Source organism: Lonchura striata, chromosome 3 (assembly GCF_050655825.1).
Source record: "Lonchura striata isolate lonStrDom1 chromosome 3, ASM5065582v1, whole genome shotgun sequence".
Taxonomy (NCBI): domain Eukaryota; kingdom Metazoa; phylum Chordata; class Aves; order Passeriformes; family Estrildidae; genus Lonchura; species Lonchura striata.
The window spans coordinates 100006858-100025546 of NC_140705.1; the positions used below are offsets into that span (position 1 = coordinate 100006858).

The 18689-nt window shown below is 38.8% G+C and overlaps 2 long non-coding RNA genes across 13 annotated transcripts in view; one reads left to right on the forward strand and one right to left on the reverse strand.

Annotated features, from left to right (window-relative positions):
* Nucleotides 1-18689, forward strand: part of LOC144245989 (uncharacterized) — a 407049-nt gene that overhangs the window by 92779 nt on the left and 295581 nt on the right. The window lies entirely within an intron of this gene.
* On the reverse strand, nt 9136-15076 carry LOC146768039 (uncharacterized). The gene is made up of 2 exons (XR_014954508.1): nt 14937-15076; nt 9136-14847 (listed from the first exon to the last, which is right to left on the reverse strand). It is a non-coding gene; the product is annotated as an uncharacterized LOC146768039 (long non-coding RNA).

The window sequence follows — 18689 nt, forward strand, 5'->3', positions numbered from 1 at the left end:
GTTATTTTCTACAAATGGAAGGCAGTATTCCTCTACACGTAGCTTCAGTTTTGGTTGGATTTATCTGTCATTGGGCATTTCCCACTTGCTGAAACATTGTTCTGTGGTAGAAGTGTGAATGAATGAATGAATGTGAGTATCTGTCGGGTTTTCTGCCACCACTGCCTAGTGCCTGGCACTTCAACCTTGCCACAGCTTAGTTTGGTATTACCCTGGGCTGTGAACTGCAGTTGAAGACACAGATATGTAGACCCTGCAACTGGGCAGCAACATTGGGTGGAGAAGGGGAGAGCAGCAGGGGCTGGTATTCTTTTTAACCATTACTGTTGATCCTTTATTGCTGTACCATATAAAAACAAAATGAGTGAACTACAAGCTTTAAAGGGGTTTACAGCTGCCTTCTTTGTGAGGATCATGGTCACACATCTCAGTGTGTCATCTGTTGAGGGTCACACTGCATCAGCTGCAGGTGTGTTAGTGCTGTTTACTGCTGGATGAACAGTGTCATTTGAGGGGAAAAACTGAAAACATTTGAGGAATTGGCAATTTTGAGATGATTTAATCAATTGTGATCAGTTGGATCCCAGCAATCATTTAGGGAACAATTCCTTTAGTTCAATTCAGAACAGAACTCAAAAGTGAATGCATTATGTCTTGTTTCTTGTGTAAATACAAGCAGTATAAAATAATTTACATCAGATCTTGTCGTAAGAACTAGGGATTGTTTCCTTCCCCCATTTGGAAAATATAAAGATGCAATTAGATGTTACATAAATTGAATTTGACACAAGACAAACTAAGGAATTCCTGTTTCCTACCCCTGCTACTCACGCCTGTTTCTGCTGCCAGTTTTTTGCTGCTCTGTTGTGCTGATGCAACTGTTTGTGGGTCTATGCTGAAATGATCCAGGTTTCACATCTCCACACACAAAAATATCCAGCAGCAAAATGGTTTTTTTTACCTTATCAGCTCAGATCTGCAGATCCAATCCAATTTTATTTATACACATCCCTCCACAAAATCACACTTGTGTAAGGAATGTGGTACTGGACTGTGCTGTGGCTTTGAACACAGGAAAAATGGGTAGCAAAACAGGAGTCTTTTAACAGAATTATGTAAGCCAGTGATACTGGTAATTCCTGATGCACCCTCTGGTCTGAAACAGCGTTGACTTTCAGCTTGTATGCACACACAGGGACTGCAGATGGAAGTGGCCTCAGCTGGTGGACTGCCTATCAGTGGAGTAATACTCACCAAACATGATATCTAGTGGGGTCTACCTCATTCTCAGTTATTTTTATACCTGCTTTATATTTAGCAAGAAAGCACCGGTGTTCTCTCACAGCCTGTTTGAATAGTAGCAACTGTATTACATACAAAACTTAAACTCAACACAAAATGTCTTTAGTGACAGGAGTGAAAATGCAGTGTTGAGAAACTAACCTACTGACTCCCGTTCTGTGTCTGTGTTTAGCTGCCTAAATTCTCCACTCATGCCACAGCAGAAGAAGATTGCTTCTTTTGTAGATCACTTAGCATTCTCCACCACTTTTGCTTATTAGCGTAGAAAAGACAGAATAATTCTTAAGGTGTAATGGCTTTTCTCTCAACCCATGCAGCTCCTGCCTCTAGGACAGTAAGGTTTGGGGCTAAGAGGCTGCACAGCTCTCTGAGCCTCTTTGAGTTCTGTACTGACATTTGACAGCCAGATTGTCAAGATGGGTTTACTCTTTTAAATGCAAGGTCTTTAAAAGGTATTAAGTCTGAACATCTCCTTGGACTGCATCCTGCATCCTTTCAGCCTGCTTAGGAGAGAATTTTACTTTTCCTCTAACCTCCACAGGATGGGGTAAATCAGAATAACTCCAGATTTTGCCTTCTCTGAGCATGCCAGATAGAATTAGTATGTAAAGCCTTACCAATTAAGAGAGATAATTACAAACTGGGATGCAGGGAACTCCCATTCACTTGCAGCATTCACCAGTTTAAAGTTTCTTCACAAGAGATGCAGGGATAACACTCCAGGGTGGGAACACTTCCTTTTAAAATTACTGAGCAACATTATTGTCTTAAATGTAAATTAGACAATTAGTGGGGGTCAAGAGACCACACAAAAGATTTTATTGGTTTGAATAAAATGCAGCCTGACATCAACTAGTATAGTAGCAACCAGATTTTCTGAGTAAGGATGAATCACCATATTAGATGCAACTTCACCTTGTGTCTCCCTCAAACATCTACTGTGTTCCCAATTTATTATAGGGCAGTAATTATTTAAATTCACCATTACTTGCTGTAAATACTGTATTTTACCTACTCTATTTCTACATAAGTGCTTGTTTATAATTTCTATGTAGTCTTCATTTTCTGCCTGATGTTTCTTTGACTTTTCTCTCCTTGATGCTTATTTTCTTATTTTCTTGTGGGGTTTTGCTTAGAAGTTATGCAGTCTATTTTTCAAAATCATAAAGGCACGAGTTTAACAGATTGTAAATTATAAGTCTTGAGTAGAGTTTTTGGCTAACATGCGTTGTTTTGGCTTTTACTACTTATTTGGCATGCATTACCTCTTCATCCAGATGTAAGTAGTACTACTAAAGCAAAAAAGCTGTAGCTGTACTACAGTAATGTTTTTCACAAAGTTCTTGTGTTAAGGGCTGTAGATCATCAAAGCAAAAGAAATCTGTTATTCTCCAGATTATATTTTGAATAGATAAGGCAGACAAATGATGAGAGAAAAGATGCCATATTGTCTGGATCATGTGCAAAATGAACAAGGGTACTGGGAAGATGTGGTGAGAACCCATGTGAAGTTTATAGTAAGCTGGAAACTGAAACCAAGTCATGTTTTATTGAACTGCAAGTAAGAACTACCTCCTTTTCCTCCAGATTCTCCCACCCTAAATTTTGGATTGGCATTATTATTACAGCTTTAGATAATAATAATATGTAAAGTTTTACCTGAAGAGAATGTGGAAATTTTTTATTAGATCCCTAATTTCTGGGAAATGTGGTTCAAAAATCATTGTCTTTTATTTACACATGAGAAAGTTCTTGCCAGCCAACCATGGATGCAGGGCTTCTCCCAAGTGCAAGGCACTGCAAGGTGTTTAAACCAGCAGAGCTGGAAGGGAAGAGGACTGGCCCTGCCAGTTAGGGAGATGGAGCTAAATAAATTGAACACTTTATGCAGTGGCAGGAGCTGAATCATGTGCCAGACAAAGCAGGCAGTAGGCATCGAGCCTGCAGTTAGCATCTACCAGTCACTAAGAAATATCTGATGACAGACATAAGGATGACAGAATTGGATTTTATTTAATTATTCAGGGGTCTGTGGGATTGCAATCCCATGCTTTTACTGCTAGAAGTGCAGCATGAGGCTGATGTGAAACCTAATATTTGCTTTCATGTCTCTTTGAAGCAGTACAGCACATGGCCTGGGCAGGTGTGCTGGGTGTCCCTCTTGCAGGGGGTGCCCAGTGGACTTGGTGAGAGACAGAAATGTTATTATCTTTCAGTATACAGGCAGTTATTGCAGCATAAAGGAAATTAGGCCCAAACCCTCAAAAGTTCTTTGCCTGACTCTAAGTGATTTCAAGGGCATTCAGGCCCAGCATATTTCCAGAGCTTGAGGCCAGCGTGATTTTGTGTGGTGCCACCAGCAGCCCAGACTGTGACACAGGCTTGTTCCAGGCTATTGGCTTAACTGCTGGACCAGACTGCCTTTCCTGATTTTTTATTCAGATCTGTGCCTTTACTGTGTCTGTTCTGTAAAAAAAACACTGTGTTTTTATGCTGAAGCTGTGCCTTTGAGCTGAAAAGACTATGTGCTTCTTGGTATGGGAGGTCTGTTGTGTTGAACTTGTGCACTGTGGAAATAAAAAGCCCAAGTTACAGTGTTGAGTGAGCAATACCTGGCACCCACTCAGCCCAGACCTTTACACAGATTAAATCCTGTGCTGTGAGATCATAGCAAAGTAATAGCACGAATCACCAGAAAATCAGGAGTGCTTAACTTGTGTTTAGCAGGAAAATCTTGAGGAAAGAGTCTATACTGTAAACAGAGTGAAGTGGAAAGAATAGTGTTTGTATAAACTCTTTGATCATGAATACATGTATTACATCTTTGTGTGCATAAAAACAGAGTTTAATAAAAGCACGGGTGAATTCAAGGTAATTAGGACACTGAATTTTACCGTGGTTAGAGAATTCTGCTGAAGTGTACTTCTTAAAAAAAAAAAAAATATCTGCTTGATGTCATGCACCTGGCTTAAAAAAAGTAAGTAAAGCTACTCTTCACTTGCTTTGAGTCTGCAGGTTAGACAAGTAGACAACCAGTAGATGATGGTGATTTAGGGAAAGGGGGGGAATATCCAACTGGGCACAGAGAATCTGTGTTCACTCCCACTGCAAAGTCTATTGATGCTGTCTGCAGATTTGTGTTTGCTTTAGTGCTGGTAGTTAGAACTGGTGATCAAAGGCGAGTGTTGCTGTAGCCATGAAGGGACATAATTGGTTGGACTCTTTGAGTCCTCTGTAACAATACTGGGTTTGTTGTGTTAGGCAGTGCTCCACGAAGTAGAAAACATTGTATGATTGCTGGGGCAGTCGGTCAAATGTTTTCTTCTCGTCTCGATTCCTTTTATACAGGAAACCAATATAGCTCAGAGCCCAGGGATGAAAGCTTTAAACCTGGAGGGTGCCTGGTCTTTCCTGAGAATCTCATGGGGGAAACATTCAGTCTCAAAACAGCTTTGCTGACAGATATATTTTTGTAGCTTATTATTTTTTTCTCCTCATTCTTGGTTTCATTTGAATATAATAGGCTCTTTATTTTTAAATGCTCATCTGTTCCTGCTATTTATATCCTCACCCAAAAATCATAATTCTCTGGGTTATTTTCTTTTCTGACATCACATTTGTGTTACTGTTGAACATATGTGCTACCATGCTTGTATAGAAGGGACATTGTTTATTTTTGAGTAATAAATTTTCCATTTTCTTTTCTGTCTTCAAAAGAATCCCATATTCCAATTTGAAGCAAAAGGTTATAGACCTATTTATCGTTTTTGGATTTTGGCAGTGATGTAAGCATGTTGTGTGGTTTTGTGACTTCATGAGACAAAAATCTGGAGTTGAAGATCAATATGTAAAAGTGTTAATTTCCTATTCTTTTTTCTTTATTACATGAAGTGGAGAAAATACTTGTGATGCAACTCCACCTGTGTAGAGCTTGTATATTTTGAGGATCAGTTTTGGGTCCAAGCAGATAAGCTGCTCATGTCTTTAAGCTACTGAGGCAAGCTTCCCAGTGGACTCAAACATGCTAAAATTCAATTAAATAAAATGTACAGAATTTCTTCACTGCTTGGCAGTGTTTAAATGTGGAATATAAGCCCCATGCTATTAGTGGAGTTATTTTTTCAGAATTATTTGGGTTTTTTTGGTAATTAAAAAAGAATAAATACATAACTTACTGGTGAGATACTTTCTAATGCAGACAAAGAAGCAGCATAGGGTAGAAAAAAGATTTTAGGAAGCATAACTTTGCTTACATCCCATCAGTTATAGAATTGGGCCTCCAAAAAACAGTATTACCAGGAGCTGAAAGGCTGTGGCACACAGAGGACTACACAAAAGTGACACAGCTAGGCCACATTTGTAAGGACATTCACCAAGCGAAAGAGTTCAAAAGAGATTTAAAAGCTGTGTAAGCGGCAGGCAGCGTGCCTTAATCTTGCATTCTCCGTGTAAAATCTGTTTTAGTGTGGTGTCTGTGAGAAGCAGCCTCCTCCTTGCATTGTCCATGTAAAATCTGTTCCAGCGTGGTGTCTGTGAGAAGCAGCCTCCTCCTTGCATTGTCCATGTAAAATCTGTTTCAGTGTGGTGTCTGTGAGAAGCAGCCTCGATGCTCGCCCGGCTGCCCCGGGTGCGCCGGTGACGGCGCAGCGCCAGCGCAGCGTGGCACCAGCACCTCGCCCATGGCACCGGGCTGCACATTTCAGCCTCAGCTCCTGCACCTTGAAAGCAAAGCAGCCGGGAGAGCCAGACTTTGCTCTCCATGCTGCCACTGGCTCTGAATGACTTTTGGACAGTTATTAAATCTGATTCTTAATTACCTGTCTACAACTAGCAATTACAGTGTTTGCCTCTGAGAATATTTGAGAATAGGACTGGTGGGAAAAAACTCTAGAGATTAAAGTGTTATATATATTTGCGCCTTTCTGTATATAATTATTTAACATAGAACACCAGTTTATGCATCTATAAATATACACACTTCATCTCCAGTTTAACAAGTATCCAGATGAAGAATGAAACCCAAATAATTAAAATCTTCATTACAGAATATTTCCTCTTCAGATTTGTTAAGGTTTAGTCATAATACATTTTATTGAGACAGTTAAATATGCTGTTGGAATTATGATATTCTGCTGAAAGAAGTATTTTTGATAAAGTGGGATTTGCTACTCAAAAGCTCTTTCAGGAATGCCTTCCTCTTGCTTAACCTAATGTAGTGCCTGGAAGTTATTTTAAGCTCCTTGCAAAAGAGCACCCAGAGGTCTCTTACATTATAATTAATAATTATGATGCAATTAATAGCTACTACGATTACTTAACCCTTTGAAGTACTCATGTTCTTTTTATGTGCTTTCCTCCTTGCAGATTGATCATCTTAATTATTTCTGTTTGCATGCACTTAGCACTTATTAAAATGGAATTTAAAATACATTCTCAAGCAGATTAGAAATGATTTTGTATATTTGGAAGCCATCTCAATGGGAATGAGCTAGCTTTTTTCACCTTCCTGTGCTGATGGGCTTGGACTTTGTGTTGTGTCTTTTTCTCAGACCTTTGACAAAAAACTGACTCTCTCTCTGCTTTCAACATTTTGAGCCTTACTGATAATGGCCTAATGATTAACTCTTGGAGTAATGGAGAGCCAACTATTTGCAGTCATCCCAATATAGTGAATTCTGCCAGCTCTTAAAATAAAGAAACTTGTGGAAGCTTGTAGATTTAGATTTGACACATTTTTAACTGGATAATGAATTGCTTTTCATGTTTCAGTCAGTATTAAAGGTTGCAGACTCTTAGTCACTGTTCACAATCCCCTTGGCAATGAGGATATTTTAAAATCCTCAGTGGATGGAGGTCAAGTATGCAAGTTTCCCCAGGAACTGTCTGCATGAGATCTGAGTGATATGGGTTTTTTTAGGCTTAATTCTGAGATGTTCTTTCCTCCTCTCTGAATAAAGAGGAGTGATAAAATTTGCCTGCCTCATTGGTTCATGCAAAGATGTCTGTGACAGGTTTGGAGAAAGTAGAAAAAGTAAAGTCCTGGTATTGGTCATATCATGTTATAAATCTTGTCTGAATCTTCCATAATTTAAACACAAGATTTTAAGTTTTCTGTACTTCAGCTTGGAACTTGTTATATCATTGTCCCTGGAATCCAGGGCACTCTGTACACCAGTAACAGCAAAGCGACAAGAAAGGAAAAGCAATGGATGAAGGCTTCTTTCACGGATTGGAGCTGATATTGACCAGACATTGCTCTTTTCCCTCCAGCTTGATAAGCTTTTTCAGTTTCTTCAGCCTGGTTGCTTTTATGCTGCCATATTTATTGTTATATGCTTGTTGCCTTTTTTATTGCAGATAATAGCTAATTGAGACTCAAAGAACTTTATTTGTTTAACCTTGGCTCTCTAGATGAGAAGCTGGTTACTTTGAACCATTCAGCCTTCTGCCCTTAAATGCATTGAGAGAAGCACCTCAAATTTGGTGCTTTTATTGCAATTTTAAAGACACAAATAGATGCTTTCATTCTTATAAGTAACATGAAAAGGCCATAGATTCTGGAATGTTTAAATCATACACTGGTCATTCACCAATAATCAACCTACACATGCCTGTTACCTCTATCAGGATCTTCTCTCCTTCCAATGTGTTCACTCTGCCACATTGCTGGAGAAATACACTCAGGAGGGCTCAGTTGTCATGTGCTGTAAGTAAGGACAGCTTGATTTCCTGACATACTTTGGTATGAGTGCAGTGTTTTTGTCACACAAATGGGTCTATGCTTATTTACATGCAATGCCATTACTGTTCAGCCGTGGAGTTTGGATTTTCTGTTTGCTGTTCGCATGAAGATTGGTTAAAATAACAGATCCTAACTGTTGCAGACTGATTAGTTCGTTTTATAACTGATAAAACCAATAAAGTAATAAACATCAAAGTGCTTGGGTGCAAAGTCCAAAAAATATAAAGTAAGAGCAAACATGGGAATGCTTGATAGTTATTCCCAGTGCTCAGGTACAAGTGTATTTGTGGGTTATGACCCGCTCCTTTTTTGGGTTGTGCAGTCTGTGCGTCATCATTGCTTAACTCAGCTCTCCGTGTTGTGCAATTGGCTGGGCTTGCATCTCACTAGTCAATATATTGGTTTTCCTTAGTGCTCTGGTTTCATAAACTGAATTATCTCTTTGGATAGGAAATACAGTAAAGGAACAGATGTGTTGCTTTAGAAGGACAGTGTTCTTGTTTGTGTGCATAGGCATTACTTCACAGAGGTTGTATATGACTGAATGCTTTTTTGGGGTTAGCTAAAATAATACTGAATTGCATGTGTAATAGGTGGAATAAAATTTTAAAAGCTCATTTCTACCTAAAGCAATTGAGTTAAAACCTACTTCCTTATTATTTCCCTTCTGATGCTTCCTATTAACCCTGTTATTATTACTTTTATGCACCAAAGATAAGCTCACTTGCCTTTAAATCTAGGGACAGGAAAACTCTGCCCTGGAAAGTTTATATTAACACACAAGAGCTCATATTCTTGCTAGACAAGAAAATCACGGCAGAAAAAAGTTATTAGATCACATGCAATCTGCAGTCCTGTAGGAAGTGTGTAAAAAATACAGGATTTAGCCCAAATGTCCCAAATTCTAGTCAGAACATCAATGAAAGAGCTCCTATCTGCTATTGGTTCCTTCTCTCTTGGTCATCCACATCTCAGGTAGATTTGTGATGATAGTCCCAATAAACACAACATGAAGACAATATATGGAATATCTAGTGAGGAAATACAAACCCCTTGTTGGTTTTTTATCTATTGTTGGGGTTGTTTTTTGGTTTCGTTTTTTTTTTTTTTTTTCTTCAGCCATGAAGCAGTGTATGTTGTGGCAGAGAGGGCAGAAGCTGCTGGGTGCCGTGGCTCAGGATTACAGCTGAGCTGATCTGCTGGTTTACCTTTGAGGAAGAGAAAAGAGGCCCATCCCTCCCTTTCCCTGCTGCTCTGGTGGATGTAGGACAGCAGGCCACACTCATTCTGTCCCCTGGAATGGCACAAGATGGATCCTGGGTAGTTTTGGTGGGTTGCTGAACCAGTGTTAGCTAAGGGGTCCACAAGTGACAATAAATACCTACCAGTTCAAGAAATACATACAGAATTTCCCTTCTGTTAACCTCTCCAGTTTTCTGATTTGCTGCCTAAATTTCTGTCTACAAACAATAAAGAAACCTTTGAGAGAAATTGTTCCATGGTGATAAATGTGGCACAGCTGTTCTGTAATTTTGCTTTTATTCACTAGAAATAGATCAATGTTTTACTTTTCTCTTAAAGTGTCCTTTATGTTATGGGATTGTCTAATGACAAGCTTTTCAAAGCAGAGAAACAATATTCTTACACATGTGGAAGCCATCACTGTTTCCCCTGTTGCTCCTTTGGCTTCATGCTGTATTAAAGGGGGAATTGTGGGAAGTCAGTGCTCCTCTTCCTAAACATAAACCAGGCTGAACTGCACTCTTCCTGTCTGCTGCTGTTAGCCAGAGCATTAGAAAATTGCTGTGTACCAAGTCAGTCATGGAGAAGAAAAAAAGCAGGAAAATTAGCATTTTTTCACAGCTTAATGCAATGCCCACCTTTTCACCTGCCCTACATGGGGTTGTTTGCAGTGGGAACTATGTCAAACAGTCTTGATGAGAGGGATTATTTCATTCCCTTTAATGAAATTATATGGGGAAATAAAGCAAACAGACTCAGTTTTTTTTCTCTCAGCAATGCCATTCTTTCTGACAAGTGTTAGCCCATGAAGGGAGCAGATGTATGTTTGTTCAGCAAGCATGGTGAGAGCTTTTTCAAATTTATATAGTCTCTTTAGCTAAGATCATTATTAAATAATTTGTCCTCAGCTTCCTCTGTGTAGCCACAAGATAAGTAATTGAAATTGTGTCAAACATAGAACCACATAAGCAACTAGTTTCTATATGCCTTAGCACTTTCCTACTTCAGACTGAGATTGTTCGGTGAAAAAATTAAAAATCAAAGTTTGCCTTTCTGGATTTATTCATTTGCAGCAAAAAAGTAGTATAAAATGAGCTGTGAGCATGACATAGTTTCACACTACTAAGGAGCATCTTGCTATAAATTTGTACTTTTAAAGACTAGAGAGTTGGAAGGAAACTTTTTCTGCTGCTAAAATGTTCTCTATCTATATGTTCTGGTGATTTTTTATTCATAGTCTCCATTCAAGGAATTTTCACCGAGGTGAGAAAAGAATGTTGCTTTACAGCAAGTGTGAAATATCATATGGAAATTTCTAGTATGGAGGAACAAATTTAGTTCTGTGTTTGGAATTGGGTTCTAGCTTTTGTTTCTGTTGTTTATAAGATACTGCAACTTTCTGAGCAACACATCTAGATGCCAGCTGTTTTGAAGACTGTGATTTTCAAAACATTTGTGAAATACTAGTATATTTTTAAGTCTTGAATATGGCTGATTTGGGCCTGAGGTATAAGTCAACTTGATCTAATTTAACATTTTTATTTCTTTTGTTCCTGGTTTTTATAAGTAGATTTACAAGGCATCTTTATAAGATGGAGGCATATGTTGTTTAATAACATGTTTCAGAGAATCATTTCATCCCTTTGGTTAGGGTAAGAAAATTTTCTGTTTTTAAATTACAAACACAATGTATTATGATAAGCATGCTCAAAGGATTTTTAGGATAATAAGGAATGAATAAGTGTTGTCTTTCCATAAAAAAATGAATAAAGTGATTGTATTTACTATGGCTGAGCAATGTACTTAAAAATATCTAGTACTGCTATTAAAAAATGCTCTTTTAAAAACCTTTTTGTGCAGATAACTGTAGGCCCATGTAAATGTCACAGTCAAAAGTAAGGAGTCTTTTTCTGCATTGGCTCGCCCAGTTTTAGAGCTGAATTTGAAACTGCAAGTCTTCTCCAATAGAAATGGAAAGACAAGGATGCTTTTGCCAGAAAAAGTGACAATTGTAGGCGTTGAAATAGGCCTTGCTGTAATGAATCTTACTGACCTACACTATCAGTTGAAAAAGCTGCCTGGATTTTGGGACAGCCAGCCATCTTAAAAATATATGTTTACATATTTCGTGTTGCAGAAAAGTAATTGTTCTGGGCTGAACATGGCTTAAGAAGTTGAAACCTGTTACAATTTTCTGTCAAAAGTAGATCTTGGCAGGATTCAGTCTAGGGAAATCAAGGCCTTGTTCAAACTGAAACATTTGAATTTAGTAAAAGTTGTTGAAGCAGAGTCTATGTAAAGCCTTATACATGAGTTCACACATGATAGCCAGAAACACAGTATAATTGACTATAATTGTGCTTCAGGGTCTGCTTTTCAAGGAATTATTTGAAATAGTCTCTTTGCAAAGCAATGGTTCCTTATCACTTGTGCTCTGGGACATCATTGTTTTTTGTATTTTAGGGACTAAAATGAATATTCAGCAGTTCTCTAGGGGTGAGGAATGAAACCCTGATCCAGCTGAAGTCAGTGGTTTCATGCTGAAGTCAATATATGGTCACGTATAAAGGTTTTTTGTCATAAGCTGTTATATTCCTTCCCTGGTTTGGTTAAGTTGGAAGAGCATTTCTTGGCATAGGATGAATTATTCTGAAGATATTTGGACTTCCTGGCCAAACTGTAAGAACGTGGTGGGGCAGAGAGAGGGTTGAGGAATGCCACCAGCCACCATAAGCTGTTGTAGACAAACCCTGCAGTCCTGTGGGCGCCAGTACTGCCACTATGGCAGCCAGGGGACACATGGCATGGCTAGTGAAATCTTCCTGACACTGGAAGAGAAGAGTTCACCGTTCTGTGCATCAGAGATTTGCATGAGAGCATGGCTTATGCACAGGGCCTGTTTTTTTAAAGAGGGGTGTAATGACTTCCCCATTGTCTGCCTGAGCACTCCTTTTTAATGTTAAACATCCATGGAACTGGAGTGGAAGCAGCCTCAGTTAGCCACATTTCTGAGAAAAGTGCATCACAATAGCACATTAGTCATCCTCACTTGATAAAAACAAGAAAGATGAATGAAAAGCTGTAGCACATTGTAGAGCTGCAAGAGCAGCTTATATTGAAAGAGCTGGGGTTTTTTCCTTGTTGTTTATAAAGTGTTTGTGAAGACACCAATGGTCCTTGAAAGCTGCTCTGTTTGAAAAACTACAGACTCCTAGGGATTTCAGGACCTGTACCAGTGGTTGATTCATGCCTTTTACCCTTTAGAAGAAGAGAAACAAAATTCTGGCTTCTGCTGTGGCATGAGGCCATCTGATGTGTCCTTGGAAACAGCCAAGTAGAAAAGGTTTGCCTGCTCTGTGTAAACACATACAAGAGCACACAGCATTTTCTGGGAGAGCTGGGCTTTTGTCCTGAGTCACTGCATTCCTTCTCCACAGCTGTGCAGTTAGCTGCTGCTTCCAGCATGTTGCACAGAGCAGTTGGATTGCAGGTGAACAGTGCTTGGGGCACATGAATACTCTTTAAGTTGTAGTAACCAAAGGCATTAAACTGAATAAGCACTATTAGTCTTTCTCTGTTTCAGTGTGCAGTAAAGAGCAGTTTTCTAGGATTGAATAAATGGTGCGTTGCCAGATGTGAAGATCTGTTGAGCTGTATGTAGATCTCAGAGAAAAAATAAAAGCAGATTTGATGACTTATTGAATGACTTTGGCTTGTAAAAGAGAAATATAGAAATGGTCTCTTAGTTGCTGGCAGAAAATAATAAATAGAACCCTGGATGCAAAAACATGATTTGAGCTGTGGGTATTAGCTGGGCAACCAGGATGCGAACGATTTCTGTTTCTCATTGTAAAAGAATATATCAGTCAGATGTTAGTCATCATTGCAGGAAAGTGGCAAAACCACAGCAGTAAAGAGACCCCAATATACCTACCAGATGATGCTCAGACTGCTGATGGCACCAAGCTCACATCTGTAAGTTCAAAGACTTAACACTTGGTCCTTCATTCCCACGTTTGTTCATCCAGCTGCTTTGGTTCTGTGGGCAAAATTTCATCGTGGGAGTCACTCGAAACTGGTTCATGAGTACACTGGCATATGAGGAGTACTTTAAAAATATGAAGCATTTTTACATGCAATGTGATTTATAAGTTTGCTTTTTTTTCCTGTATGACTGATTTCATTGTAATTTCAAGCTGTGATGTTACACAACAGAGAGAATCACCCTCTGCTGTTATAATCCCTTTTATTCTTTGCCTCTTACTTGGTTTGCCAATGAAATATTGGGACAAATGCCTCAAGAAATGGTGCAACAATCTCTCTGAGGCTTTGGAGGCCTGGACAAAGCAATGGAAGGAACATGCAATGAGCAAGTTATGCACTAGGGAATCATGAAGACATTCAGTTATTGTTTTTTGTGTTCTGAGTAAAATTACTTTAGTAATTTAATTAAAATGCAGAACCCAGGCTGGCTTGCAAGGTGTTCAGCACTCTCTGCTCCTTGTGAATACAGTTTGTTTGAAGAATGACAGATTTTTTTATTTTTCTCTCCTCTTCTATGCCTATGTACCACAGTGGCATTTGCTCCAATGCTGACATTTAGGTTAAACATTTGGAACCGAAGTACCTAACTTTACTTAAAAAATTAACTCCAAGGCAGAGAATGAGGATAAACTCCTACTTCAAATGAGTGCAAATATTGTTTTAAATGTGTTTAAATGTGTTTGTGTCATAGGAATTTGGGTATAGATTTGGGGTTTTTTTAAACTTCCTTTTATTAATGTTGGGTTATTACTGGACATAGTATGTGCTTGTATTAAACTAAAATATAATTGACTATAAAAGAGTCTTGGCATGTCATGATTTTGAGGAGGTCACTACTCCTATTTTCTTTAAAAAGTTACAAGTGATGTGTCCTAAAATATAAATTTCCAAATAAGGTTTAGATCTTACAATATAAAATAATGTTGCTCATGCCCAAGTAAATAATAAGGTCACTTGTCTGGCATTAGGTCTTAAAGTATGACTAACTAAAGATTTCTTTAAAAATAAAAAGAGGGAAAGGAAGAGCTTTGAATACAACTTCAGAAGGGCAAAGCTTTCTACTTTTTGCACACTCTCTGTTCGTGTGGCTTTAGACAGAATGACAGTGCAAGAGCAGATTTTGAGAATGTCCAGGGGGAAACACCAAAATTCCATGCACTAAAGTCTGAGAAGATGTGAAGCTTAGCTGCATGCCTTCAGTACATCAGAGTTAAATGCAGTTGCCTCTGGAATGAAGCTGACAACAAAGAGTGATTAAGCAGTGTCTGTGACCGATTATTTATGCATCTCACCTTAAAAGTCTACAATGACCAAGACAAGCCCAGCCAAGAGTCTGGGCTAAGGCACCCACCTATGACAAATGCCATCAATGTAATTTCTGTTTTGGAGGAGTGGAAGGTGATATTAAGTCTGAACTTAGCAGTAAAGTAACTGGATAGGTTCCATAGACGTGAATATCCTGCACTGCTCCCAGTGCCACAGGTCAAATCCCGTTGCTGCTTTTTATGTCTCTGTCACTGAAAGTGAAAAAGGAGAAAGTGGAGCAGGAAAAAAAAAAAAAAAAAGTTTGTCTTCACTGTTCTCACTGTTCTTTGTGTGGGCTTACCTTTCAATCCTAATGCCCAAGGAGTTGCAGAATGATAATATTTCTCAAAACTGACTTGGTTTTGGAGAAAATGAGTACAATAATTATTTCTTCTGCTAAAAATTAGTAAACTTCAGTTAATTGAGGGTGCAGGCAGAACTACAGAAATACTTAATGGGATGCATCTGAGTTTCCATATCCTGTGCTGAAATGAGAAACCAAGAAAAAATGTAGATGTAAAGCTATAGTGATTTGAATGCAGGAAATTATTTTCAGAGGATGACTGGTGTTTTTGGTGAGAAAAGACTTTATTTGGCTTTTATTTTTAATCTGAGTCGAAATATAAGCTCACAAAGTGAGTTTAAATGTAATGAAATATGGGATCAAGATATGGTAGTCAGCAATGAAAGTGAAAATAACTTTCAAATAATTTATGTTAAAGAAAAACTCAGGATGTTGGATGGCTCTTCTCCTGTTTGAAAATATAAGGTCTTGTATGTCTGCAAAATGCACAGAATTTGGCCTCTAGAATTTCAGTACTTTGAGAAAGCTTTAAAAAGAGCTGAAAATGAGGGAGTCCTTGCTTGAAACATCAGCAGCTTGGCAAGGTTTTGGAGAGTTGGCATTAACATCAATGCTAGTATTCAGCTGACACCCTTGTTCAATGTATCTTTCTTACTGCAACTGGCAGGGGACAAGGGCTATTGTGACTGCAACTTTGAAAGCAATATTTAATTAAGTAAATGGATGTGTTCATTGGGAAACTTATGTGGCTTTTTTTTCATTTATTAAAGTCTCTTGAAGGGGTGCTCTTTGCATTCAATAAAATTTTATCTTTACAGTGGGTACTTACTGGTTTGCATGCTTCAACTTGCTGCTCAGTGAGCATCAAGGGCAGAGTTTTTTCCTTTAAATATCTTCATTTGCTGCATACACTTTCAGGAAGAAACAAATTTTACCATGTTTGACTTGTGCTGAACATGCAAATCATCCATTTTATTAAAGGATGTTTTTCAGCTTTGCTAAAGGAGCAAATAAGGAAAAAAAATAGCATTTCAGTGAGTTGCTTCCCCCTGCTCCCAAGAATAATTTTACATGCTCATGCTCATGGAAGTAAAAAGGAGCCATTTAGTAATGTTTTGGAGGGAAAGCAGCTTGTGCAGGCTGATGTAATCATTATCCTCTGCTTAGGTTTCCCAGAGAAGAGGGAGAAACCAAGATGTGAACACTAAATGATTAAGCACAACGCTGAGAGCAATTTATCTGTTGTTTCTTTACTAATATCTTTCACCAACTTACCACTCATCACCTTTTCCAAGTAGTCTCCATATAGCAACAAATGGCGCCACAGACAAACCAGATGCAATCTCATGTTTTCTTTTCATAAGCATTTGTAAATTTGTTAAAAGGAAAAGCAAGGGAAATGGAAGAAAAATGTTTATTTTGCAGAAGCTGTACCTAGGAGCATTGAGAACAGGGGACTCTTTTTGCTCTAACCCCCTGTGCTACCTGATGGACCTCTGCAGTTCTGCATGTAATTTTGTGTTCTTAAAGCAGTTGTTCTGTCATTGAAATGAACCTATTCTCTTCACATTGACTCTTGAGGATCCTGAGCTTGTATTCTGAATATTTAGAGCACACTGATAGAACCAGAGGTGCAAAACTGGACTCTTAAGTTCCACCTTCAGTTTACTGCTAATTTTCATCTCTCTGTTTAATGTCATAGCACAGTTTTCTTCAATGACATATCTGCATATAACTGCTGTGTATGATTTTCTGTCTGCAGCACAATGGCATAAATGCCCAGAATGCTTTTTTTCCCAACATTGTTGCTCAAAGTCCTTAAATTTAAATCTTTCCTTTACTAAGTTAGTTCATTACTTTTCCTTAAAAAGAGATCTATTGCTTTTCTCTCTTTTTTAGACTCTAGTTTCTTTTAGTTGGAGCTGACTTTAAAAGATGGAAAGCATTTATCTTTCTTTACATAGAAATCAACCATATGATTTGTTTGAACATATATTATTTCAGTTAAAAAAACCCCCAACAAAACAACAACCAAATACCAAGTAAAAAACCCCATCTCAACCCCCAAACTTAGAAAAAGTCTCTGCAAGAGTAGATAGTTTGTATCTCTTTCTTGCTGTTGAATGTATGATAAACATAAAATACCAACTGTCCTTATTATAATAGAAGATTTCTAGGTTTTTATGAGCATGAAGCATTGTTGTAAGAGTTACTTATTTTCCCTTGATGAGTTTTATAACTTATGAATTTTTCACTGAGATGCACAGAGTAGGGTTTCATATTATGGCTGAGTGCTTGTCAGCAGTCCAGGCGGAATTTCTGGAGACTGGTCAAAGGAAAAGGTCATCCTCCACCATTCAACCTTCCAACTGTAGCAAAGGCTAGCCAAAATGCATTTAAAACAGCTGTTCTTTTGTAGCAGCAATTACTGTAGTTGTTACAAGGAAGTTAGATGGTCACAAATGGGAGGAAGATCAGTTTAACAATTGTAAATTCTTGCTGCCACTCATTTCTGAGTACAGGAGCCTTGAATGAATGGAATTAACTTCTGTTTCTCTAGAAAATACAATAGATGGAATGTTTTACCACCAAGATGCAGAAGATCTTATTAGTAAAAAGGAAATCAACATAAATTCCTTCCTGTCAATTGCACAACAATTATATTCCAAGACTTTCCCATCTCCTTTGATGATTTGCATATAGGTGCTGTGCATAAAGGCTGGTTGGCCAATTTAAATGGTAATGGCAAAATCTGGGAAGTTTATTGACTTTATATATAAGATTTTTTGAGAACTTCTGTCATCTCTTTGGCCAGTAGTGAGCTTTGCTATATGATGTTAGTGGACCAAGACTCTGCCAGCCAGTCTTGCTACACACTAGAAATGTGCAAAAAGTCAGCGTGAATTTCTGGCTGAAGTTGGTTTGAGGTGTCTGTGGCCCTTGGTTGAACAGGAGAAAAAAAGCCTATGCTGAGACAGATTTCCCTGACTTTTGAAGAGCATCTTGTCTCCTTATCTTTTGCAAACCGTGCTGTAAACACTTCTTTAACTACTTCCAGAGCTCATTTCCACCAGCACAACATTTGGCTGGGCTGTTCGATTGCCCCCAGAAGAGCGGGGAGCGGCGCGGCGGCTTTGCTGCCTGCGCCGGGCTCTGCGGCGGAGCGGCCGGGCTTCGCAGGACGCCGCACTTAACGCTGCCCAGATGTGCTATCTGCGGGAAGAGGAGCCAGGGCTGATCCTTTCCGAGCCCTCATCCTCATCCTCATCCTCATCCTCATCCTCATCCTCATCCTCATCCTCATCCTCATCCTCATCCTCATCCTCATCCTCATCCTCATCCTCATCCTCATCCTCATCCTCATCCTCATCCTCATCCTCATCCTCATCCTCACCTTCACCCTCACCCTTATCCTTGCCTGGTTGTGCGAGCGGGGTCACCCCGCGGCCCCGACAGCAGATAGTGCTGCCCAAGATGTTGAAGTTTGTGTTGTTGGGTCACTTTTCAGCAAACTTCTGAGAACAAAGTGATGGGGCTCCTCTGGCAGATTGTTTTTTGTTAAACATAAGACTTTGGTAGGAATTCTGCCTCTAATTACAAGATCATTTTACGTAGGTGCTAATAAAGCATATGGACTTCGCAGGAGCTGCATGGTTTCCAGGCTGTTTTGCTCTGATCGTTACTTTTTATGTTTAAGTTACATATTTTCTAATTTTTCCATTTCCCACATGTGTTGATGATTACTGAAGT